Source organism: Tachypleus tridentatus, chromosome 2, assembly GCF_004210375.1.
Source record: "Tachypleus tridentatus isolate NWPU-2018 chromosome 2, ASM421037v1, whole genome shotgun sequence".
NCBI lineage: Eukaryota > Metazoa > Arthropoda > Merostomata > Xiphosura > Limulidae > Tachypleus > Tachypleus tridentatus.
In genome coordinates, this window is record NC_134826.1 from 152,056,511 (window position 1) to 152,083,098 (window position 26,588).

General features: G+C 35.8%; 1 protein-coding gene and 1 long non-coding RNA gene across 3 annotated transcripts in view; one reads left to right on the top strand and one right to left on the bottom strand.

The window, feature by feature from the left end:
• The window catches only part of LOC143245377 (uncharacterized), a 217,510-nt gene that overhangs the window by 101,461 nt on the left and 89,461 nt on the right, over positions 1-26,588 (bottom strand). The window lies entirely within an intron of this gene.
• LOC143245374 (uncharacterized) lies at positions 7,898-25,072 on the top strand. The gene is made up of 3 exons (XR_013025612.1): positions 7,898-8,055; positions 8,248-8,320; positions 24,320-25,072. It is a non-coding gene; the product is annotated as an uncharacterized LOC143245374 (long non-coding RNA).

Genomic DNA, 26,588 nt, shown 5'->3' on the forward strand with positions numbered 1-26,588 from the left:
AAAATACATATTTCCAGATCAGCGAACTTGTCATATTATTAACTGATGTTTATTCACAGTTTGTGCTACAGATCTTTTGTCTTCAGCTAATTGCCGTATTAAAGGATTCATTTACGTCGAACTCATATAATTAATATAACACAAAGTAATACATATTTTTTATAGTCTGATATACTTTCCAGTAGCTCAATGATAAGTCTAAAATCGGGTTTCGATACAAATGGTGGAACCAGTTCTGTGTAGCTTTACTCTTAACAACAAAGCATGATAAATATATAACAATAAATAACTCCGAGTTATGATAAAATTATTATTTTTATATGTACACAAAACATGTTCTTGTGATTGATGGTTGTTTTTGTTCTTTTCAAATGGCTCAGGGTTAAAGGTTTAGCTTGTGAAATAAACAGTTGTGATAAATATATATTTAATATATTACATGTTTGGCCGATTGATGTCAGGATAGAGCACCATTGGTGAAGTGCGGAATATGACCCGTAATTACACAACGTCTTATTTCACTTTGTATATTTTCATCACATCTGATCGAATCATGGCCCAGCATGGCCAAGCGTGTTAAGGCGTTCGACTCGTAACCCGTGGGTCGCGGGTTCGATCCCGGTCGCGCCAAACGTGCCCACCCTTTCAGCCGTGGGGGCGTTATAATTTGACGCTCAATCCCATTATTCATTGGTAAAAGAGCAGCCCAAGAGTTGGCGGTGGGTGGTGATTACTAGCTGCCTTCCCTCTAGTCTTACACTGTTAAATTAGGGACGGCTAGCGCAGATAGCCCACGAGTAGCTTTGCGCGAAATTCAAAAAACAAACAGACCGAAACGTCGTCGGCATGGGAGCTCAGCAACAATATGCTTATTTCATGAACAGTTTCAAGAATTGTTAAACAGTATATCAGATTTGATGCAGTGATCAGTGTGTTAAACACCTACCACGAGCCACGACTGAATCCGTTCTATCCCGTCACGTGCTTTGTTTTAACGAGTCAATACTAACTTTCTGGTAACGCGATAAAATAAATAACACTTTATTATTATTATCATACTTAGAAGTAGCATTTGGTTAAGATAAATTAAATTACATACTGTTTATGTTTCACTCGTCAGTGGCTAGTCGTCACAGTTTCAGCTCTGCAGGTTAATAAGTCACTTATGACTGTGAACGGATATTAGTCATTGTATTACACTTGAGAGAACGGTTACTCATAAAGACATAACATCTTTCTGTGGTTTTAGTTACAGCCAATTCTTCTATCAAAATCATGCCATTTCCCAGTTCACTAGTGTGAAGATGTGTTTAGTTTCTGGGGGATGAAGGGAAAATGTCAGTAAAAAACACGTTCTTTTAGTTTATACGCAGAAAGTTACAGCTCTGATTGTTGAAGTTAACAGCTATTAGATTTGTGACACACTTTATAGCGAAAAATCCTACAAAATGATTACTAGAAATATGACCTATAGGTTTTCCTTAAAAGCACTTTACAGATATTCTGACATCGAGGAAATTCTCTTCCTCTTTTAACCCTTTACCAGCATCTGATAAAACATTATTATGTTTCAGATATTCAAATTTATAGACACCCCACCTCTCCTAACCATAGTAGTCTTTCAGTAAGAGCAAATGAATTTACGTTATGTTTTTGAAATTAAACTGTATTTCAACGGCTTGACAGACGACTCACTAACCTTCGCTAAGTAATTAAATTCTACAACTTAATTTAATTTAACATAATAGTTTGATCATGATCGTTAATTTGTTTGTTTTTTATTCTGTATTTATTTATTTTACTGGGTTTGTTTGTTTGTTTTGGAATTTCGCACAAGCGTTAAGCCTTCACACTTGTTACTAAACCATTGGTTGAGACAGGTTTAAGGAATAACATAGTGACGCAGCTATTAATTTTTTCTACTTCAATCTAAAGCTGTAGTTATCCAGCATTAATTTTTTCTACTTCAATCTAAAGCTGTAGTTATCCAGAACCTTTGTTTCAGCTGTTCCTTATATTTAAATCAATTCAGTGAAATGTGGCGAAATATGTCATTATTTTCATTTGGGTTGTTTTAACGTTCTGTGAACAATTTAAATCTACTTTCTTTATCTGCCCTTGGATGCTCAATAAGCCTCCTATCGGAAATGGCGGAGTCAAAAAATAAAAATAAGTAGGACAAAAAAAAGTGTTTCACTTAAGGCTATAACTTGTGATATCAGGCACAAGGTTAGTCGTATAAATATATATGTATTCATTTTTTACAAGGACTATCATCAAAAGAAACATAAATTATTCTATCGAATAATTATTCTACGTTATTCTATCCATAACTTTCAAAAAAGAAAAAAACGTACAGCATTACAGATATCAAAACAACATTTCTTGATAAAGTGAAATGTAAAATAATAACAAAGATTTTACCTTCCCATAAAAAAACGTCGATTTTGCGGTTTTATTACTCTTAATATAGTGGAACAGTATGGCTGAAAAAAGTACAAATAACATCGTAAATATACGTTAAGCCTAAAATTAAATATTCATATAATTGTTTTTTTTTTAATTTCACACAAAGCTACTCGAGGGCTATATGTGCTAGCCGTCCCTAATTTAGTAGTGTAAGACTAGAGGGAAAGCAGCTAGTCATCACCACCCACCACCGATTCTTGGGCTACTCCTTTACCAACGAATAGTGGGATTGACCTTAACATTATAACGCCTGAAAGGGTGAGCATGTTTGGTGGGACCGGGATTCGAACCCGTGACCCTCAATTACAAGTCGAACGCCTTAACACACTAGACCATGTCGGGCCAAGCCTTAAACTAAGCTTCCTAATGCATGGTTTCTAAAACAACCCCGTTGTTCATATTGTAGTAAGCAATATTTCATTGTTTTAATTCAGGTAATTTGCAAGAGGGAGCGTTTTGTTAAGTTAATTAATAAACTTAGTCTTAGAATACCTATAATGTTCGTGAATATTAACAATCAATAGACTTAAACTCGGAAAATATCCAAGACGAAGGGTACAGATACAAATACTAGGAAATAGTTCTGGGTTAGTGATTAACGAATAAATATTAAGTGAGAGTTATCGTGTTTGTTGTATTAATTCAGTTAGCCGATGAGTTATATGTTTAATTTTCTAACAAAACTAGTTATTAAGTTAAATTAGGCGTATCAATCGCAGTTTATATTGAATAAGCTACCATCTCATCAGAGTTAACAGATATACAAACCAGTATAAACGTATATCTCTTTCCTTTTATTTTTCAGTCATTAAATATCCACTGTTGTATTATTGCACCCTGTGTATTTAACTCTGTATTTTGTTGTATATGTCTAAAGGTTCATAGAAATACCGATAAAATATCCAGATGTGGATGGATAATTTGGCCACCAACTAATATGAATTGCTAGCAGAAGATTTCGATAACCTATCTAGAGAAGCGAACTGCACATCAGCAGAAAGTTATAATAGTCAGCCGTATTTAAAACTGTATATCTAAAAACAAATTATTGATGGGGCGTCCTATCTAAAGACAAGCACATTGTTGGAAATGGATACACTGTTGGAGGATGACAAAATGTTCCATTCTATGTATAAGCAACCGCACTGTTGGAAGATAGTGAAATATACAGAGATGATTGTATTGTTGAAAGTCCAAATGTGAGAGTACTGTTGGAAACTGAAAGCCAAATTGTAGGACTGTTAGTACAAAAATATACTATCGAGTGATACACGTGTTTTTGTTAAAAGACGCTAGTAATTTAGAAAAACTAGTAAATAAACCCACGTCATCTAAATAGTGCCTAACAGTGGAGAATCTATGATTTAATCCACAAAATCACTTTATTGGTGGAACACAATACACAACTCCCTTCCTTCCTCCATGATGGAATACAATACAAAAACATCCCCTTTCTCCAAGATGGAATACACACACTTCCCTTGTCTCCATGGTGGAATACACACATTTCCTTATCTCATTGATGGAATATACACACTTCCCTTATCTCCATGATGGAATACACACACTTCCCTTATCTCCATGATGAAATGCAACATACAAATGTCTTCAATAATATTCACACTTACACAGTTACACTACGCATACAAAAAATAAAAAATAGCCTAGTTTTCTCAGCTAGAACTAGTTACAGTTCGCTGTACTATAATTGATGATACCGGAAACATACGGCCGGAAGTAACTACATGGTGTAAAACTTAAGTTAGTATATTAAGGCTTACAACACAGTTTTACTGTTAGAACTCAATACATGTACAAAATTGACGATATATCTTATTTGAGTAACCGATTTTATCCCTTATTTATTTTTATATAAAAATCATGAAATGCAATGAATTCTTTAGTGATGGGGAGGTAGTCGACTTTTGCAGCCTTCAATGCTAAACTTTAATTTATCAACTACATAACTTAGAATAGAAGCATTACTAAAGTGTGTGTGTGTGTATATATATATATAACACAAAATAGTTTTAACTTTAGACGTCTTTCTTCACTGATTTCTCGATTATCGTTTTTTTTTATATATACTAAACCTTGTTTTTCGGTAAATTTACCTTTGTATGTACTAACTTGTGAAATCTCTGAATAACTTTTGCTTTCTTTCGTTGTGCATTATTTAAAAGTTATTTATTCAAATTGTTAAAAAGTATATAACTGAATAATTCAACTTGTGGTTTCTTTTAAAATTCACCAGTGTCGTGGTGGCGTAACTGTTATTACTGTTGATGGCCTCACAGTAGAGCTGAAGAGCACTCGTTAGGGTTAAAGAGACCAATTTGCTGATTTATTGCAGAGTATAAAATAACTGTTAAACCCAAGAGAAACTAGGGTTAACTCTACACTCTCCCGAAAAATGCTAGTGTGTGGTCATGATTACAGTTTTAAGTAGGCCTAATCTTAATCACAAAGCCAACCGTCATGATTTGAACTTCTGAGGCACAACTCTTGAACAAACGCACGTTATTAGATCTGTTATATATTCCAGAGACTAATCAGTGAAATAGTATTGACAAATAACATACTTGTAAAAAACAAAAACCCCAATAAAACGTATTGACAGTTATTTGTAATTTAATAAAATTTACTGATAACATGTACAGTTTAATAAGTAGTGTAATTAGAAACAATTAGCTTGTTTGACTTTTAATAAATTGTTCTGATAATAGATCATTATGGCTATTTACATTCTATCACACACACAAAACGGAAATAAAAAACGATTTATCAATTGATAACGAATGGTATTGGGGTATCAAAAACTATAGTGTTTTAAGATATATCACTTCCAGTACTATACATTAACATTAAGATAGTAGACAGAAGACAAAAGATTTCTCTAAATTATTAAATAACCTCAATGTTAAATTAAACTAAGCGCTGTTTAACTTTAACTACACAGTAACACGTAATACTGGCATAGCCGTACCGGATGAATGCAAAATGTAATTATTCCAAGAAAGTCAAGGGATATTATACACTTGTGGACAGTTTATGACGTCGCCCAAGACTTTTTTCTTTACGTAGGCTATTAATATTAATAATATATATAATACTGTACAAAAGAGTTAAGACAAAGTCAAAAAATTATATTTCAAACTATTTTTAAAGAACAATGGAAGATAAATCACAGGTGAAACATCAAAACTGTATTAATCGTCATATTTAGTACAACAGAAACTTAATGGAAGTGCTTGAGTTCAGAAAATAGATAATATTTTGTGTATCCCACATTTGTTTTTATAACTGCAGACAGTTTTTGAGGCATCGTTAAAACATATTTAATCAGAGTTTCCTTTGGAATTTTACTCCGTATGTCTATAATACACTCCCATAAAGTTTCTTTGGAAGTAACCTTTGATTTGTCAAGCTTTTCATCTATCGAATCCTAGATCTGCTCTATGTGGGGGTCATTGTAACATTTGAATGATTTCAGTTGCTTCTTTCTTAGCTAAGTAATTATGTATAGGTTGGATGAGTGTTTGGGGTAATTATCGTCTTGGTAGTAGAATTATTTGTCCTTTAAAAGGAAAACCGCTGGGTATATCATGATAGATCAGTATCTGATGGTACTTGAACTGGTCCATTATTCCGTTTATGTTGCAAAAAACTACAGTTGCCTCAGCAGAAAAACACCCCAAACCATCACACTGCCTACACCATACTTCATAGTAGTGTTATTGAAGTAAGTATCTTTCATATTTATTCCACTGGACGTACAAACTACACTTCGAACCAAATATTTTAAACGTCGACTCATCTGTCCATAACACCCTTTTCCAATCATCAACAGTCCAGTTTTGTACGTTTTAACTTTGTAATTCGAATTATTTCTCGAAGGCCACATAAACAAAGATACTTAACATCAGTATCATTGAGTTTAGGTGTTCTATCTCTTTCTTTCTTATTTTCAAATTTACTTGTCTCAGTCTCACGATCTACAGATTACTTGACAGTGTTTGTGGAGTATTTAAAGTCTGAAATAATTTGTTGGAGTCAATCAGCATCACGTAAAGTGATGTGAAGTCTCTGTTCTATTGAGAATTCTCTGTGAATTTTGGTTCGTCGTGGCATGACAACAAAATGTAAACATACAGTGTTGAACACAATTTTATGAAGTTTACTTGTGGAGTGTTATAAAATTGATTTATTGTAGTATATACTGGTACCATACGCTTACCTTGTTTCTATATTGTTAATAAACTGCATAAAGTACCATGACAGTTATTTCAGACCCTACATTTGATATGTATGTTCATTCAGGCAGAACCCTTATGACATGCCCTTGGTACATGTATGTGGGAATTCTAAAGTATGATAACTATTCTCACCCTGGCTCATTCAGTTGTCAACAGAGATCAGTGAAACATTACCATAGTGTTGAAAATTATGTTCTGTAATAGCATGAAAGAATTAGCTCCATACAATGGAAGGAATGGCAGATATTTTCTTGCTCTAACACTTTTGTACAGTACTGTCAATAAACGTCAATACGTGTGCGTTCGTTTATATTTTTCTTAATTAATTAGCACCAAACTTAAAACTGATAAAGGACGATATGTAAAAGGTCATATGGGTTAAACCCCTACCTAAATATTCGGAAAAACTACCAATTATGTATTTATAATATTTCAAGGCGTATTTTCCAGACAACGACGGTCAACATTCTGTTTTCTCCACAAATTCAGTAAAAACATACACAGATTAACCAAACGCTTGTACAGTAAGTTCAAACAACACAAAAATGTTTCCTCACTGTTTAATAAACAATACACCCAATCAAGACGTCAGCAGAACCCAGATGGAGAATTTGTAAATAAGAAAAAACTCATAGCGTTAGTAGAACCATATGGAGAACATCTGAATATATTGATAAATGAACCAGTTTGGTGATTGTTTATTTCTCCTATTTTCCTGTTTTTATTACAAGTTGTACTATTAAGGACAAAGTTACACAATCAGCAATCTGTATTGTGCTCACAGTAAGGGATCGAACACCATATTTTATCCTTATAAACCCACATGCTTATCACTGAGCCACAAAGACATTGCAGTGGTGACATAGTTTTTGTGTGAATAATCAACAATAACGAATAGCCCATCTAAACATATTGAAGTTTGTTCCCTACCGCAATACCAATCAATATAAATAATTTTTTTTCTTTAACCAAATAACAGAAATTATCACTGTTCTTTATTATCATAATCATCCTGTTATTGTGTTCAGTATCTGTAATAATATGTGTATATGTATGGAGTATGACTTACTGGGTCTGACAGTCACACTACATTCAGTCGTGACGTCAAGCCCTTTGGACCAGTAGCGAAAAATACCCGGAGACCACCTGACTAACAGTCTGCGTTTATCAGGCCTTACAACGTCGCTGCAGACGTCTTATGGTCATGCGTACAATTGATTATAAGAATTGAGCTGAAACATAAGTCCCAACCGGAATTATTGGAGTTTATGCGCTGCTCTAAAAGCACACATCACTTGTAGATTTTGTTACTGGACTTTACGAAGGCCAGGTTCGTCCGGGTGGTGTAAAATTTCATATTGAATGTCATGTTTAAAAACTAACTGCTTTTTTGTTTTGTTTTCACACATTCCAAAACAATATATTTGTCATTTTCTTAAAGGTTTTTTAAAGAATAACTTATTCACGCTCTTGGAAACTCAAAGTAACATTTATTGTCATTTTTTATTTAAACCAATCATAGAAGCTGTACTGGCGATGTCTGCCGTTAGAGATTTCTACCACGTGGAGATAGATAGGATTGGGCAAGGAAAAAGGTAAGTTCATTAGCGTAAAATTGAAGAAAATACTATCAGGTTATAAAGAAGTGTAAACTCGTGTTAGGTTATTAACAATCTGTTTCATTCTACAATAAACCTGTGTTAGGTTATTAATAGTCAATACCATTTTGTAGTAAACCCGTGTTACGTTATTAACATTCTCTACCATTCTACAGTAAACCTGTGTTATGTTATTAACATATTGTACCATTCTGCAGCAAACCTATGTTATTAATATTCTGTACCATTCTACGATAAACCTGTGTTAGGTTTTTAATATTCTGTACCATTTTGCAGTAAACTTGTGTTCGGCTTTAAACATCATGTACCATTCTTCAATAAACCTGTTAGGTTATTAATATTATCTACCATTCCATAGTAAACCTGGGTTAGGCTATTAACATCCTGTATTAGTGCGCGTGGCGTCCACGGTATGTTAGCCAGTGGTAGAGAATTATAAGCGCAATAAAAGTTATCCAAACAATAGTTAATGAAGAAAGGTTGTCGTCCACTAAATCCAGAGAAGTGTTGTTTGTTTGTTTTTATTTCGCGCGAAGCTACACGAGTACTATCTGCGCTAGCGTCCCTAATTTTGCAGTGTAAGACTAGAGGGAAGGCAGCTAGTCATCACCATTTAACGCCAACTCTTGAGCTACTCTTTTACCAACGAATAGTGATATTGACCGAACATTATAACGCCTCCACGGCTGAAAGAGCGGGCACGCTTGTTGCAACGGGGATTCGAACCCGCAACCCTGAGATTACGAGTCGAACGCCTTAAACCACCTGGCCATGCCGGGCCATCCAGAGAAGAAATATTGAATATATAACCAAGATACTTCTAAAGGTCAAGCTATTGTTTTCCAGAACATTCACACCTTATGATAACCCAGTTAATCGAAACGGTAATATTACAGAGGCCGTGGGAAGGGTTTGGCATTTATCGATCAGGACTTGATCTTGGCCCCAAAGTTATGTTCTTTAAATTTTGATAGTTGGTAAAATAAACGATTCGCCGATTTTCAAATTCCCCCAAATTAAACTTATGTCAATCAAGCTAAACCTGGCGTCAGTTCGATGTCACGTGACTTTTTTTTTTCTCTCTCTCTCTCTCTCCTAACTCCGTTAACAAGCCACATAGGTCTTGTGTGTCATTGGTTCCTCAAATAATTTGACGTTTTCCTTTGTTTGTTTTTGACATCCGATAGCTGTTCCTCCAACCACTCCGCCCCTGGCATCTGTAGTCATGAGTGCTCTAGTTAAAAGTATATATTTTTGTCAACTTTCATAAATGGCGAACTTCTCAAACTAGCCTGTAGTAAATGGCGAACTTCTCAAACTAGCTTGCCTGTAGCAAATGGCGAACTTCTCAAACTAGCTTACCTGTAGCAAATGGCGAACTTCTCAAACTAGCTTACCTGTAGCAAATGGCGAACTTCTCAAACTAGCCTGCCTGTAGTAAATGGCGAACTTCTCAAACTAGCTTGCCTGTAGCAAATGGCGAACTTCTCAAACTAGCTTACCTGTAGCAAATGGCGAACTTCTCAAACTAGCTTACCTGTAGCAAATGGCGAACTTCTCAAACTAGCCTGCCTGTAGTAAATGGCGAACTTCTCAAACTAGCCTGCCTGTAGTAAATGGCGAACTTCTCAAACTAGCCTGCCTGTAGTAAATGGTGAACGTCTCAAACTAGCCTGCCTGTAGTTCATGATTTGTTTTCTTCTTTTTTCAATTCTCATTTTTCGAAAATAAACTATTACAAGTGGTCGAGAAAGGTCATGAAACAAAGACATACAAACAGCTTGAAAGTATCAGATTCTAATGATTGTAAGTTAGAAAATAAATAACTTGTTAATATGTGTAACATTTACTTTTTTACAGAACATTTACTATGTACTTCAGTTATTACTGTATACAATTACCGGGATATGTGACTATGCAATAAAGTAGTAGACAGTCTACAGATGTTGAGATGTGTGACTGTACAGTGAGTATCAGACTGTCATTAAATGTTGGGATGTATGACTGACTGTACAGTGAGTACCAGACTGTCATTAAATGTTGGGATGTATGACTGACTGTACAGTGAGTACCAGACTGTCCTTAAATATTTTGATGTCAGACTGCACAGTGAGTATCAGACTGTCATTAAATGTTGGGATGTATGACTGACTGTACAGTAAGTACCAGACTGTCCTTAAATATTTTGATGTGTGACTGTACAGTGAGTACCAGACAGTCGTTAAATGTTGTGGTATATAACTGACTGTACAGTAAGTACCAGACTGTCCTTAAATATTTTGATGTCAGACTGCACAGTGAGTATCAGACTGTTATTAAATGTTTTGATGTGTGACTGTACAGTGAGTATCAGACTGTCGTTAAATGTTGTGATGTGTGACTGTATGGTAAGTACTAGTCAGTTGTTAAATGTTGCGGTGTGACCGTAAAGTAAGTATCAGACTCGTTAAAAGTTGTGGTATGACTGATGTATGACAAATCAAGCGTTAAGTCAAGTCAGTGGTTTTAGAATGGTGCAATAGTTACTGTTATTTACATTTAATAAAGCTGACTCTATTTGATCTTAGTGTTTGGTTCATCACACTTGGTTATATTTCCAACACATCATGCGTTGCGACTATGTGGCGCTCTTACGGAAAGCGACATACATCGTTTACTGGTCAAACGTTATAAACGGTATAGCTGAGTCGCCGGCTGGTCGGTTCTCTGCTATCTGTGAAAATGGCGTGCTCTCTATACCATTACTTTTTGATAATTACGATACCCAATAAACCTCAACAAGATACAACACATATTGGGTCTTTATTAATCTCACCTGAAAGTGGTGATTTTTAAACCGAGTTTTGTAACGTCAGTAAATGTCACAATCTGAAGCCACGTGTAAGGAAAGGAAATCATTTAGAATTATTTATGTGATATGAAGAAAACAATCTTTGAGACATTTGTAAATGTAAGAATTGTTAACTTAGTTCGGGATAATTGAAATATGGGGAATAGAGAATGGTGTTTGTGATAGGTTATAGTTGGGATATACAGAGAATGGTGTTTGTGATAGGTTATAGTTGGGATATACAGAGAAATGGTGTTTGTGATAGGTAATAGTTGGGATATACAGAGAATGGTGTTTGTGACAGGTTATAGTTGGATATACAGAAATGGTGTTTTGTGATAGGTTATAGTTGGGATATACAGAGAATGGTGTTTGTGATAGGTAATAGTTGGGATATACAAGAATGGTGTTTGTGACAGGTTATAGTTGGGATATACAGAGAAACGGTGTTTGTGACAGGTTATAGTTGGGATATACAGAGAAATGATGTTTGTGACAGGTTATGGATGGGATATACAGAAAGAACGGTGTTTGTGACAGGTTATGGATGGGATATACAGAGAACGGTATTTGTGACAGGTTATGGATGGGATATACAGAGAATAGGTGTTTGTGACAGGTTATAGTTGGGATATACAGAGAATGGTGTTTGTGACAGGTTATAGAATAGGGATATACAGAGAAGCGAGTGTTTGTGACAGGTTATGGATGAGAGATATACAGAAAAGCAGTGTTTGTGACAGGTTATGGATGAGATATACAGAAGAACCGGTGTTTGTGACAGGTTATGGATGAGATATACAGAAACGGTGTTTGTGACAGGTTATGGATGAGATATACAGAAAACGGTGTTTGTGACAGGTTATGGATGAGATATACAGAAAACGGTGTTTGTGACAGGTTATGGATGAGATATACAGAAAACGGTGTTTGTGACAGGTTATGGATGAGATATACAGAAAACGGTGTTTGTGACAGGTTATGGATGAGATATACAGAAAACCAGTGTTTGTGACAGGTTATGGATGAGATATACAGAAAACAGTGTTTGTGACAGGTTATGGATGAATATACAGAAAAACGGTGTTTGTGACAAGTTATGGATGAGATATACAGAAAACCAAGTGTTTGTGACAGGTTATGGATGAGATATACAAAGAAAACCAGTGTTTGTGACAGGTTATGGATGAGAATATACAGAAAACGAGTGTTTGTGACAGGTTATGGATGAGATATACAGAAAACGGTGTTTGTGACAGGTTATGGATGAGATATACAGAAAACGGTGTTTGTGACAGGTTATGGATGAGATATACAGAGAATGGTGTTTGTGACAGGTTATAGTTGGGATATACAGAGAATGGTGTTTGTGACAGGTTATAGTTGGGATATACAGAGAATGGTGTTTGTGACAGGTTATAGTTGGGATATACAGAGAATGGTGTTTGTGACAGGTTATAGATGAGATATACAAGAAAATATGTTTGTGACAGGTTATGGATGAGATATACAGAGAAACGGTGTTTGAGACAGGTTATAGATGGGATATACAGAGAATGGTGTTTGTGACAGGTTATAGTTAGGATATACAGAGAATAGGTGTTTGTGACAGGTTATAGTTATAGATATACAGAGAACGGTGTTTGTGACAGGTTATAGTTGGGATATACAGAGAATGATGTTTGTGACAGGTTATAGTTGGGATATACAGAGAATGATGTTTGTGACAGGTTATGGATGGGATATACAGAGAATGGTGTTTGTGACAGGTTATAGTTGGGATATACAGAGAATGGTGTTTGTGACAGGTTATAGTTGGGATATATACAGAGAATGATGTTTGTGACAGGTTATGGATAGGATATACAGAGAACGGTGTTTGTGACAGGTTATAGTTGGGATATACAGAGAACGGTGTTTGTGACAGGTTATGGATGAGATATACGAGAAAAGTGTTTGTGACAGGTTATGGATGAGATATACAGAAAACGGTGTTTGTGACAGGTTATGGATGAGATATACAGAAAACGGTGTTTGTGACAGGTTATGGATGAGATATACAGAAAACGGTGTTTGTGACAGGTTATGGATGAGATATACAGAAAACGGTGTTTGTGACAGGTTATAGATGAGATATACAAGAAAACAGTGTTTGTGATAGGTTATGGATGAGATATACAAGAAAACGGTGTTTGTGACAGGTTATGGATGGGATATACAGAAAATGGTGTTTGTGATAGGTTATAGTTGGGATATGCAGAAAACGGTGTTTGTGACAGGTTATAGTTGGGATATGCAGAAAACGGTGTTTGTGACAGGTTATAGTTGGGATATGCAGAGAATGGTGTTTGTGACAGGTTATGGATGGGATATACAGAGAATGGTGTTTGTGACAGGTTATGGATGGGATATACAGAGAATGGTGTTTGTGACAGGTTATAGTTTAGGATATACAGAAGAATAATTGTTTGTGACAGGTTATAGTTGGGATATACAAGAAAACGGTGTATTTGTGACAGGTTATGATGAGATATACAAGCGGTGTTTGTGACAGGTTATAGATGAGATATACAAGCGGTGTTTGTGTGACAGGTTATGGATGAGATATACAGAGAGCAGTGTTTGAGACAGGTTATGGATAGGAGATATACAGAAACCTGTGTTTGTGACAGGTTATGGATGAGAATATACAGAAAGCAGTGTTTGTGACAGGTTATGGATAGAATATACAGAGAAACGGTGTTTGTGACAGGTTATGGATGAGAATATACAAGAGAAGCAGTGTTTGTGACAGGTTATGGATAGAGATATACAGAAGCAGTGTTTGTGACAGGTTATGGATGAGACATATACAGAAGCGGTGTTTGTGACAGGTTATAGATGAGATATACAGAAAGAAGCAGTGTTTGTGACAGGTTATAGATGATATATACAGAGAAGCAGTGTTTGTGACAGGTTATGGATGAGATATACAGAGAATGGTGTTTGTGACAGGTTATGGATGAGATATACAGAGAATAAGTGTTTGTGACAGGTTATGGATGAGATATACAGAGAATAGTGTTTGTGACAGGTTATAGTTAGGATATACAGAGAGAATGAGTGTTTTGTGACAGGTTATATAGCCGGGATATACAAGAGAAACGGTATTTGTGACAGGTTATAGTTGGGATATACAGAGAATGGTGTTTGTGACAGGTTATAGTTGGGATATACAAGAGAATGATGTTTGTGACAGGTTATGGATGGGATATACAGAGAATAGTGTTTATGACAGGTTATAGTTGGGATATACAGAGAATGGTGTTTGTGACAGGTTATGGATGGGATATACAGAAATAATTGTTTGTGACAGGTTATAGTTAGGATATACAGAAAGCAGTGTTTGTGACAGGTTATGGAAGATAGAGATATACAAGAAGCGGTGTTTGTGACAGGTTATAGATGAGAATATACAGAGAACAGTGTTTGTGACAGGTTATGGATGAGATACAACAGAGAACAGTGTTTGTGACAGGTTATGGATGAGATATACAGAAAAAACAGTGTTTGTGACAGGTTATAGATGAGATATACAGAAAACAGTGTTTGTGACAGGTTATAGATGAGATATACAGAAAAGCAGTGTTTGTGACAGGTTATGGATGAATATACAAGAAAACAGTGTTTGTGACAGGTTATGGATGAGAATATACAGAAAACAGTGTTTGTGACAGGTTATGGATGAGATATACAGAAAACAAGTGTTTGTGACAGGTTATGGATGAGATATACAGAAAACAGTGTTTGTGACAGGTTATGGATGAGATATACAAGAAAACAGTGTTTGTGACAGGTTATGGATGAGATATACAGAAAACAGTGTTTGTGACAGGTTATAGATTGGGATATACAGAGAACAGTGTTTGTGACAGGTTATGGATGAATATACAGAAAACAGTGTTTGTGACAGGTTATGGATGAGATATACAGAGAACGGTGTTTGTGACAGGTTATGGATGGGATATACAGAGAACAGTGTTTGTGACAGGTTATGGATGGGATATACAAAGAACAGTGTTTGTGACAGGTTATAGTTGGGATATACAGAAGAAGCAGTGTTTGTGACAGGTTATAGTTAGGATATACAGAGAACAGTGTTTGTGACAGGTTATGGATGGGATATACAGAGAACCAGCGTTTGTGACAGGTTATAGTTGGGATATACACAGAGAATGGTGTTTGTGACAGGTTATAGTTAGGATATACAGAAAATGATGTTTGTGACAGGTTATGGATGAGAATATACAGAAAACCAGTGTTTGTGACAGGTTATGGATGATGGAGATATACAGAAAACAGTGTTTGTGACAGGTTATGGATGAGATATACAGAAAACAGTGTTTGTGACAGGTTATAAGATGAGATATACAGAAAAGCGGTGTTTGTGACAGGTTATGGATAGAGATATACAGAAAGCAGTATTTGTGACAGGTTATGAGATGAGAATATACAAGAAAACAGTGTTTGTGACAGGTTATGGATGAGATATACAGAAAAGCAGTATTTGTGATAGGTTATGGATGAGATATACAGAAAACAGTGTTTGTGACAGGTTATGGACGAGATATACAGAAAAAAATGAGTGTTTGTGATAGGTTATGGATGAGATATACAAGAAACAGTGTTTGTGACAGGTTATAGTTGGGATATACAGAAGAACGATGTTTGTGACAGGTTATGGATGAGATATACAAGAAAAACAGTGTTTGTGACAGGTTATGGATGAGATATACAGAAAGCAGTGTTGTGACAGGTTATGGATGAATATACAGAAAAACCAGTGTTTGTGACAGGTTATGGATGAGATATAAGAAAAGCAGTGTTTGTGACAGGTTATGGATGAGATATACAAAAACCGTGTTTGTGACAGGTTATGGATGAGATATACAGAAAAGCAGTGTTTGTGACAGGTTATGGATGAGATATACAAGAAAGCAGTGTTTGTGACAGGTTATGGATGAGAATATACAACAGTGTTTGTGACAGGTTATGGATGAGATATACAAGAAAACGGTGTGTTTGTGACAGGTTATGGACGAGAATATAGAAAACAGTGTTTTGTGACAGGTTATAGATGAGATATACAGAAAATGGTGTTTGTGATAGGTTATAGATAGATATATACAAGCAGTGTTTTGTGACAGAGTTATAGTTGGGATATACAGAGAAACGGTGTTTGTGACAGGTTATAGTTGGGATATACAGAGAATGATGTTTGTGACAGGTTATAGATGGGATATACAGAGAATAGTGTTTGTGACAGGTTATGGATGGGATATACAGAGAACGGTGTTTGTGACAGGTTATAGATGGGATATACAGAGAATAGGCGTTTGTGACAGGTTATAGTTGGGATATACAGAGAATGGTGTTTTGTGACAGGTTATAGTTGGGATATACAGAAAGTGCGTGTTTTGTGACAGGTTATGGATGAGATATACAGAAAAGCAGTGTTTGTGACAGGTTATGGATGAGATATACAAGAAAGCGGTGTTTGTGACAGGTTATGGATGAGATATACAGAAGAACCAGCGTTTGTGACAGGTTATGGATGGGATATACAGAGAACGATTATTTGTGACAGGTTATAGTTAGGATATACAGAGAATAAGGTGTTTGTGACAGGTTATAGTTAGGGATATACAAGAAAGCAGTGTTTTGTGACAGGTTATGGATGAGATATACAGAAGAACAGTGTTTGTGACAGGTTATGGATGAGAGATATACAGAAAAAACGGTGTTTGTGACAGGTTATGGATGAATATACAGAGAAGCGGTGTTTGTGACAGGTTATGGATGAGAATATACAGAGAACCAGTGTTTGTGACAGGTTATAGATGAATATACAAGAAAGCAGTGTTTGGTGACAGGTTATGGATAGAATATACAAAGAAACAGTATTTTATGACAGGTTATGGATGAGATATACAGAAAAGCAGTGTTTGTGACAGGTTATGGATAGAATATACAAGAAAAGCAGTGTTTGTGACAGGTTATAGACGAGAATATACAGAAAAGCAGTGTTTGTGACAGGTTATGGATAGAGATATACAGAAAAGCAGTGTTTGTGATTGGTTATAGTTGGGATATACAGAAAGCAGTGTTTGTGACAGGTTATGGATGAAGATATACAGAAAAGCAAGTGTTTGTGACAGGTTATAGATGAGAGATATACAAAAAGCGGTGTTTGTGACAGGTTATAGTTGGGATATACAGAGAATGGTGTTTGTGACAGGTTATAGTTGGGATATACAGAGAATGGTGTTTGTGACAGGTTATGGATGGGATATACAGAGAATGGTGTTTGTGACAGGTTATAGATGGGATATACAGAGAATGGTGTTTGTGACAGGTTATGGATGGGATATACAGAGAAATGAGTGTTTGTGACAGGTTATAGATGGGATATACAGAGAACGGTGTTTGTGACAGAGTTATAGTTAGGATATACAGAAGAATAGTATTTGTGACAGGTTATAGTTAGGATATAGAAAGCAGTGTTTGCTTGACAGGTTATAGATGAATATACAGAGAAGCAGTGTTTGTGACAGGTTATAGTTGGGATATACAGAAATACGGTATTTTATGACAGGTTATAGTTGGGATATACAGAGAACAGTGTTTGTGACAGGTTATGGATGAGAGATATACAAGAAGAAGCAGTGTTTGTGACAGGTTATGGATGAGAATATACAGAAAACGGTGTTTGTGACAGGTTATGGATAAGAAAATATACAGAAGAAGCGGTGTTTGTGACAGGTTATGGATGAGAGAATATACAGAAAACGGTGTTTGTGACAGGTTATGGATGAAATATACAGAGAACGGTGTTTGTGACAGGTTATGGATGAGATATACAGAGAACGGTGTTTGTGACAGGTTATGGATGATATATACAGAGAATGGTGTTTGTGACAGGTTATGGATGATATATACAGAGAATGGTGTTTGTGACAGGTTATGGATGAGATATCCAGAGAATGGTGTTTGTGACAGGTTATGGATGAGATATACAGAGAATGGTGTTTGTGACAGGTTATGGATGAGATATACAGAGAACGGTGTTTGTGACAGGTTGTGGATGTGATATACAGAGAATGGTGTCTGTGATAGCTTATAGGGTTGTATTTCTTCATGTGGTGTAAGCAGACAGCTCGTGTTCTTCACTGTGTTACACTCTTTTATTATATGTAGAATATTTGTGTAAGATACGGATGTATTAAACTTTCAAAGTGGTAAAAAATAATACAGATAATTTAACCGCTTGTAAAACTAAACATTTCTTTAGAATGAACATGTACTACGATAAAACATCCAGTTTATGAGTTATAGTTTTTTGTAACTTACCTGAATTTTAAGCATTATGATTTGGTTTTTTTTTTCTATAGCTGTCTGTTTTATTGTTCTTGTAAAGTTACAAGTGTTTGCTGTGATTCTATGCATCATCTGTAAAACACATAGATTAACAGAAAACTGTACCATACTTTGTCGACGTTATCTGTTGTTTTTCTTAACTCTTATCGGCTGGTATGTGGAGTAATAGAGCCATCCAGTGTGAGTACGCACTGGTCTGTTTAATCATTAATTAAATAAGACATTAAGATACATCCTGGTCATTCTGGATTGGTGACTAAATCACGGCCTGTTGTAGTTGATATTCGTTTTCCAGACAAAAAAGTCATAAAATCAAACTTTTTGTTAGCATTAGGTTTTTGTAAATACAGAGAAGATGAGGTTGAGAGAACACAGGAGGTTGTAGTAACTAAAGAAACTGGTTGAGATGAAGCAAAGATAGGAAGACAAACAATGATAAAAATGTTTTTAAAGAAACGTTCCAATTGGAAGTACCATTCCTGGAGAATCACGTTTAATGCAAGAGGGTTACGTCTCTAGTACAGACTTAAAAACACATACACAAATAAAATGGTTATTGAGTTGCAAAGTCACAAATTCAGAGATTATGAGCACCGGTCTGAAAACACATATTGTTTATATGTAATATTGAATCTGTGTAAGAAGAATAAGTGTGGAATGTGTTCACATACATCTCAAGATGTGAGTTTGAACATAGAAATAAAACACAAAGAGTGAATACAATACAGATTAAAACACAAAGAGTGAATACAAACAGATAAAACATCAGCGGTGAATACAATACAGATAAAACACCAGGAGTGGATACAATACAGACTAAACATTAGCAGTGAATACAATACAGACTAAACATTAGCAGTGAATACAATACAGACTAAACATTAGCAGTGAATACAATTTAGATAAAACACCAGAAGTGAATACAATACAGATAAAACATTAGCAGTGAATACAATTCAGATAAAACACCAGAAGTGAATACAATTCAGATAAAACACCAGAAGTGAATACAATACAGATAAAACATCAGCGGTGAATACAATACAGATAAAACACCAGGAGTGGATACAATACAGACTAAACATTAGCAGTGAATACAATACAGACTAAACATTAGCAGTGAATACAATACAGACTAAACATTAGCAGTGAATACAATTCAGATAAAACACCAGAAGTGAATACAATTCAGATAAAACACCAGAAGTGAATACAATACAGATTAAACATTAGCAGTGAATACAATACAGATAAAACACCAGAAGTTAATACAATACAGATAAAATACCAGCAATGAATACAATACAGATAAAACATGAGCAGTGAATACAGTATGGATAAAACACCTGGAGTGAATACAATACAGATAAAACACCTGGATTGAATATAATACAGATAAAATACCAGCAGTGAATACAATACAGGTAAAACTGAAATCTGAAAATAAGGTTGCGGTAGCATGAAGTTAAAATTAATGAAACGGTTTAGGTAGTATCAAGTTAAAATTAAAGAAACGATTCAGGTAGTATCAAGTTAAAATTAAAGAAACAGTTTGGATAGTATCAAGTTAAAATTAAAGAAACAGTTTGGATAGTATCAAGTTAAAATTAAAGAAACAGTTTGGGTAATATCAAGTTAAAATTAAAGAAACAGTTTGGATAGTATCAAGTTAAAATTAAAGAAACAGTTTGGATAGTATCAAGTTAAAATTAAAGAAACAGTTTGGGTAATATCAAGTTAAAATTAAAGAAACAGTTTGGATAGTATCAAGTTAAAATTAAAGAAACTGTTTGGATAGTATCAAGTTAAAATTAAAGGAACAGTTTGGATAGTATCAAGTTAAAATTAAAGAAACAGTTTGGGTAGTATCAAGTTAAAATTAAAGAAACAGTTTGGGTAGTATCATATTAAAATTAAATAAACTGTTTGGGTAATATCAAGTTAAAATTAAAGAAACAGTTTGGGTAGTATCAAGTTAAAATTAAAGAAACAGTTTGGGTAGTATCATGTTAAAATTAAATAAACTGTTTGGGTAGTATCAAGTTAAAATTAAAGAAACAGTTTGGGTAGTATCATGTTAAAATTAAAGAAACAGTTTGGGTAATATCATGTTAAAATTAAAGAAACAGTTTGGGTAGTATCAAGTTAAAATTAAAGAAACAGTTTGGGTAGTATCAAGTTAAAATTAAAGAAACAGTTTGGGTAGTATCAAGTTAAAATTAAAGAAACAGTTTGGGTAGTATCATATTAAAATTAAATAAACTGTTTGGATAGTATCATGTTAAAATTAAATAAACTGTTTGGGTAGTATCATGTTAAAATTAAATAAACGGTTTGAGTCCTATCAAGTTAAAGCAAGTTGTGTCTTGACTTGGTTACATTTAGCTTAGTTCATATTTTTTCACTTATCTGAAATTTCTGGTTTTGTTTTCTTAAAGCTAACGTCGTGAGTGAAGTAGGACAGCACTCTTGATTATTCAAATACAGGATACGTGTGATTGGGCGTAGCTTCGTGGTTAGCGGGCTCTGACCATGAATATGTTGTACTGTAAGGTTGATGATCCCACGTGACTGATAAGACAAGAAATGGCAGTAGGTGATGCTAATTTAGTTGTTCTCATACTCAAAAACTCTTCGCTTAGCATCAAAAGGAAATTTTGTAACAAACTAACCAACAAACGTCACTCCCTATTGTTGGTGCTGACCATGTCTCATGACGTCAGACAACAAGTGAACTGGGTCATAAGAAATCCTTACTTTTCCCAATCTAATTGCAATTAAACCAGACGGCGTTCTTTACAATTGTTTCATACGAATTCAGTAAGTACTTCTAGTCTTACACTGCTAAATTAGAGACGGCTAACGCAACTAGCCCTCTTATAGCTTTGCGCGAAATTCAAACCAAGCAGTTTTCACTATAAGATTTCCTTGACATTAGTCTATTGAAACTCATTACAAAAAATCCTGAATATCTAACAAGCCTTTTTTGTCAAGTTTTTGTAATATCCTGATCATACTTCTAGTTGTGTTTCACAGAAAAACTGAAGGTTGTATATTTAGGCTTAAAATTTTCCACGTATTGTAATTACCACGAAATCTCTGATCCAGCCTGATATTTCTGAATGTTGATTTACATTATTTCCACGGGTTACGGTATAAATAAACTTTTTACAGGCTATGCACCGACCTGGAGGAGCATGGTTCGCGTCCTATTACCTCTCCCTCCCAAAAAAAAAACAAAAAACACACACACAAATTACGCTCCACACTTTGGGACAATGGGTGCATCATAATAGCATTCACCTATCAGAAGAGTTGGTGGTGGGTGACGATGACTAGCTGCCTTCCCTCTAGTCTTGTATTGCTAAATTAGGAAAATCTAACGCATATAGCTCTCGTATAGCTTTGCACGACAATCACAATTATAGCACGAGATACGGCAGTGATATACTTTTCTTCCGTAATCGTTTGGTCTTCTGTATTCCAAATGTTCTCTATTTCTATTGGTTGATTCTATTACCACGCTATAACGGAAAAATACGAGGGCTGTTCAAAAAATACGCGGACTGACGTCATAAAACAAAATGTACTTTATTTAGAAGTTACAGGTCTGGGACTCCTTCAAAGTACTCTCCTCCCCAACGCACACACTTATCCCAACGGTGTTTCCACTTGTTGAAACAGTCCTGGTACGCTTCTTTTGTAATATCCTCCAGCTCCTTCGTCGCATTTGCCTTAATCTCGGAAATCGTCTCAAATCTTCTTCCTTTCAAGGGTCTTTTGAGTTTGGGGAACAAGAAAAAATCGTAAGGAGCAAGGTCAGGTGAGTAGGGGGGTGGGGAAGAACAGTGATCGAGTGTTTGTCCAAAAACTCACGAGTTCTGAGGGCTGAATTTCGCAGCAACGCAGTGCATCTTCAATTTTTCGGTCAAAATCTCGTAACAAGATCCAACTGATATCCCACACTCTTCAGCAAGGTCCCTGACAGTCAGACGTCGATTTGCCCGCACCAGGGTGTTGATTTTGTCGACGTGTGGGTCGTCAGTTGACGTGGAAGGACGTCCAGGACGCTCATCATCTTCAATGGACTGTCGACCATCCTTAAAACGTTCATGTTACTTGAAACATGCCGTACGCTTCATAGCAACATCACCGTAAGCCGTGTTAAGCATAGCAAAAGTTTCAGTCGCAGATTTTCCAAGTTTAACACAAAATTTCACAGCAAGTCGTTGCGCCTTCAGGTCATTCATTCTGAAATCTGCCAAACGAAAAAATCGCACTTCACTTAAAACCGCGTAGCTAATACATAAATGAAGATATCTGCAATCGGGAAATGGCGTCGTAATCAGCTGATCTGTGCAAACCTAGCGACACCAAGCGGATTCCCATAGAACCAACTGGAGCCGCGCAATTCAAACAGTCCGCGTATTTTTTGAACAGCCCTCGTATACTATTGTTGTCTCCTTTTCTACTGTTAGTGTAACTCTGACATATTAAACGTTAGGCCTTTGTTAATCACAAGGCCCGTCACTTCAACCGAAGAATTTTTGCCAAACTTTTCCATAGCAGTGGCTTTACTTTTCTCCTGCTGTTGTCTTTATCTGTATGTTGTTTCTCGTTTATTTCATACTACTTACATGTTTATTACTAAATCGTCTGCTTCTTATATTCTCTATATCAATGAGCTACAAACACAACTTACAATAATCGTCTGCTTTTAACTCTCTTATAATAATAATAATAATAAAAACACTAAACAATAATACAATATCCATTCACTAAATAAACTAATTAATAATATCTACACTAATCAGTTTTATATCATGATGCCCTTGTATAGTTTTTAATACCTGAAATAAACCAAATATACTACAACCAGGCTCTTATTGTATTGATCTCATTAAGATTTTATTGAAAAATCAAATTTATTAGTTGCATCTATTTTAACTAATATCGTGGTTCCCCAAAATAGTCCTTTGTTGACGGCCAGAAATACTTGTTTCGTTATTTGATGGTCAATAATAGTTGTGTGTTTATGGCCAAGAAATATAGTTGTTTGTTGATAGTCAACAAAAAGTTGTTTGTATAATCAAGAATAGTTGTTTGTTGATGGTCCGTAAAATAGTTGTTTGTTGATGGTCAGGAATAGTTGTTTGTTGATGGTCAGGAATAGTTCTTTGTGTAGTTCTTTGTTGATGGTAAAAATAGTTGTTTGTTAATAGTCAAGAAAAATACTTATTTGACGATGGCCAGGAATAGTTGTTTGTTTATGGTCAAGAAAAATAGTTGTTTGTTGATAGTCAAGAAAATAGTTGTTTGGCGATGATGGTCTGTTATTATTTTTCAATTATAGTGTGTGCGTGTGTGTTTTCTTGTAACAAAGCCACATCACGCTATCTGCTGAGTCCACCGTATTCATTTATAGAAGGTTAATGTTGATAGTTCTACAAGGAATTTGAGGCCTGGCATGGCCAAGTGCGTAAGGCTTGCGACTCGTAATCGCTAAACATGCTCGCCCTCCCAGCCGTGGGGGCGTTATAATGTGACGGTCGATCCCACTATTCGTTGGTACAAGAGTAGCCCAAGAGTTGGCGGAGGGTGGTGATGACTAGCTGCCTTTCCTCTACACTGTTAAATTAGGGACGGCTAGCACAGCTAGCCCTCGAGTAGCTTTGTGCGAAATTCCAAAAACAAACAAACAATACAAGGAATTTGTAATTTTCTTATAGCAAAGCCACATCGGGCTATCTGCTCAGCCCGCCGAGGAGAATCGAACCCCTGATTTTAGCGTTGTAAATCCGGAGACATACCGCTGTACTAGCGGGGGCGTTCTACAAGGAACTTTCTCCACATTAGAGTCACAGTTTCCAATCTGGAATAACATAACCTTCATAAACCATCCAAGTAACATGTTCCAAGTAGTTTATTAGGCTGTAAATATTAATGTTTTTGTTCTCTTTGGAAAATTGAAAAGTGTAAAACTCGTACAATCATCAAGTTTATCATAATGTGAAAATGTAACCTTTGTCTCGTCTCAAAAATGTACTTATACCCGTGAACAAAATAAATATTCAAAATTGTCCTCGATACTTAATTAATTCACTTTACAGTTTGTTACAATTTTATAGAATCTTTAAATTTCATTACTTTCAGTTACAATATTATTATTATTTTTTACTTTACAGAATTAAGAAAATCAATGAAGTTAAAGGTACACTTTCAGTTTCGCCCTTTACAAAGATAACCCTAAAAAGACTACCTTATTTTTCGAAGGAACAAAGATTTTATGACAATCAAATGTTTTACATGCCACCCATCAGTGGCACAGCAGTAAGTGTGGAAACTTATAATGCTGAAAGTCTGGTTTCTGTGGTAAGTGCAGCACAGATTACGCCTTGTGCAGTTTATAATGCTGAAAGTCTGGTTTCTGTGGTAAGTGTAGCACAGATTACGTCTTGTGCAGTTTCGGGCTTAACAACAAACAAACCATCAGTGGCACAGCAGTAAGTGTGGAAACTTATAATGCTGAAAGTCTGGTTTCTGTGGTAAGTGTAGCACAGATTACGTCTTGTGCAGTTTATAATGCTGAAAGTCTGGTTTCTGTGGTAAGTGTAGCACAGATTACGCCTTGTGCAGTTTATAATGCTGAAAGTCTGGTTTTCTGTGGTTAGTGCAGCACAGATTACGCCTTGTGCAGTTTATAATGCTGAAAGTCTGGTTTCTGTGGTTAGTGCAGCACAGATTACGCCTTGTGCAGTTTATAATGCTGAAAGTCTGGTTTCTGTGGTAAGTGTAGCACAGATTACGTCTTGTGTAGTTTATAATGCTGAAAGTCTGGTTTCTGTGGTAAGTGTAGCACAGATTACGTCTTGTGCAGTTTATAATGCTGAAAGTCTGGTTTCTGTGGTAAGTGTAGCACAGATTACGTCTTGTGCAGTTTATAATGCTGAAAGTCTGGTTTCTGTGGTAAGTGTAGCACAGATTACGTCTTGTGCAGTTTATAATGCTGAAAGTCTGGTTTCTGTGGTAAGTGTAGCACAGATTACGTCTTGAGCAGTTTATAATGCTGAAAGTCTGGTTTCTGTGGTAAGTGTAGCACAGATTACGTCTTGTGCAGTTTATAATGCTGAAAGTCTGGTTTCTGTGGTAAGTGTAGCACAGATTACGTCTTGTGCAGTTTATAATGCTGAAAGTCTGGTTTCTGTGGTAAGTGTAGCACAAGTCTGGTTCTGTGGTAAGTGTAGCACAGATTACGCCTTGTGCAGTTTATAATGCTGAAAGTCTGGTTTCTGTGGTAAGTGTAGCACAGATTACGCCTTGTGCAGTTTATAATGCTGAAAGTCTGGTTTCTGTGGTAAGTGCAGCACAGATTACGTCTTGTGCAGTTTATAATGCTGAAAGTCTGGTTTCTGTGGTAAGTGCAGCACAGATTACGCCTTGTGCAGTTTATAATGCTGAAAGTCTGGTTTCTGTGGTAAGTGTAGCACAGATTACGCCTTGTGCAGTTTATAATGCTGAAAGTCTGGTTTCTGTGGTAAGTGTAGCACAGATTACGCCTTGTGCAGTTTATAATGCTGAAAGTCTGGTTTCTGTGTAGGTGCAGCACAGATTACGTCTTGTGCAGTTTATAATGCTGAAAGTCTGGTTTCTGTGGTAAGTGCAGCACAGATTACGCCTTGTGCAGTTTATAATGCTGAAAGTCTGGTTTCTGTGGTTAGTGCAGCACAGATTACGCCTTGTGCAGTTTATAATGCTGAAAGTCTGGTTTCTGTGGTAAGTGTAGCACAGATTACGTCTTGTGCAGTTTCGGGCTTAACAACAAACAAACCATCAGTGGCACAGCAGTAAGTGTGGAAACTTATAATGCTGAAAGTCTGGTTTCTGTGGTAAGTGTAGCACAGATTACGTCTTGTGCAGTTTATAATGCTGAAAGTCTGGTTTCTGTGGTAAGTGTAGCACAGATTACGCCTTGTGCAGTTTATAATGCTGAAAGTCTGG